This window comes from Elephantulus edwardii, unplaced genomic scaffold (genome assembly GCF_000299155.1).
Source record: "Elephantulus edwardii isolate Elephantulus edwardi_28Jun2011 unplaced genomic scaffold, EleEdw1.0 scaffold00009, whole genome shotgun sequence".
NCBI classification, from domain to species: domain Eukaryota; kingdom Metazoa; phylum Chordata; class Mammalia; order Macroscelidea; family Macroscelididae; genus Elephantulus; species Elephantulus edwardii.
In genome coordinates, this window is record NW_006399759.1 from 19,463,857 (window position 1) to 19,465,560 (window position 1,704).

Sequence of the window (1,704 nt, forward strand, 5' to 3'; positions counted from 1 at the left end):
TTCCAAGTATATGGCTTTTTCTCCTTTATCTTCTTGTTGATTCCTAAGTTCATAGTATTGTGGTCTAAGAAAGTGCTTTGTTTTACTTCTGTGTTTTTTAATTTATCGAGGCTTGCTTTGTGACCTAAAATATGATATACTCCAAAGAATATACTGAGCACACTGGAGAAGAATGTATACTGAGCTTTTTTGTGGGGTGCATTAGCCTGTATATATCAATTGTTTTCTATTTCATTTATTTCTGTCCTGATTTTTATAATTTCTTTTCTTTTAGTGGTTGTCAAGTTTTCTTGCTGTTCTTTTTCTAATTGTTGGAGAGGCTATGTTAAATAAGCAACTATATTTTTTTCCTTCTCTTTTCATATGCTTATTTATTGTTATGAATTGACCTCTACATCTTTTGCTGTGTGCCAGAGGTCTTGTTAAGTTATGTTATTATTCTCATTTTTAAAGAAATCTTTTCATTTTATTTTTTGTTTCTTCTACTACTCACTCATGTTTAAGCAGGGTAGTTGCCAAGCATATGGCTCTTTCTCTTTATCCTCTTGTTGATTTCTTATTTTATAGCTGTGGTCTAAGAAAATGTTCTGGACTATTTCTGTATTTTTTAATTGACAGAGGCTTGCTTTGTGACCTAAAATATGTTCTACTCCTCAGAATATACAATGCGCGCTGGAGAGAATATATACTGTGCTTTTTTTTGTGGAGTGCATTAGCCTGTATATGTCTATGAGATCAAGTTGGTTAACTATGTGGTTTAATTCTTCAGCATCTTTGTTGAATTTCTTTCTGGCAGTTCTATCTTTCCTTAAGACTGGTGTATTGAAATCTCCTACTATTTTCATAGTCTTGCCTATTTCTTTTTTCCCCCATTTCTGTAAACATTTGCTTTTTGTGATTTACAGATTTATCATTTGATGCATAGATATTGAATATGGTTGTGTCCCCTTCTTCTATTGACTAAAAATTATATAGTGTCCTTTTTTGTCCTTTATGGTTTTTACTCTGAAATCTATTTTAGTGAAAATTATTATTGCTACTGCTTTTTTCTGGTTGCCATTTGCTTGGTATTTTTTTTTTCCTCACCCTTTGATTTAATCTGTCTTTATATTCACCTTTCAGGCGTGTCTCTAGTAGACAACATATTGATGGGTTGTTTTTGTTTTGATTTAATCTAATCTGCTACTCTTTTTTATCCTCACTGATGCATTTAAACCATTCACATTCACTGTAATTATTGAAAGGCAAGGTTTTATTGCTTTCATTTTGTTGAGTTCTTTTTTTGAGTTCTAGGTATTGCTGCCAATTACTTTGATCTATCCTCCTTTCTGTGGTATCTCTGTGAGAAAAACTTCCTTCACTATTTCCTGAAGCATTACTTTTATTTTTACAAACTCCCTTAGGTTGTGTTTGTTTTGAGAATATTTTGATCTCTCCATTATATATGATGGTCAGTTTTACTGGATAGAGTATTCTTGGTTGACAGCTGTGTTCTTTGAGTGTTTGATATTTTATTCCCCTGTTTTCTTGCCTCTATTATTTTTGTTCAGAAACCAGCACTTAATCTTATTTGACACACATCACACACACACACACACACACACACACAGATAACAGATGTTGCCCTGGATGTGCTCACGAAGTTGTGCCAAGAAATCTGGAGAACAACCACTTGGCCAACTGACTGGAAGAGATCTATATTTG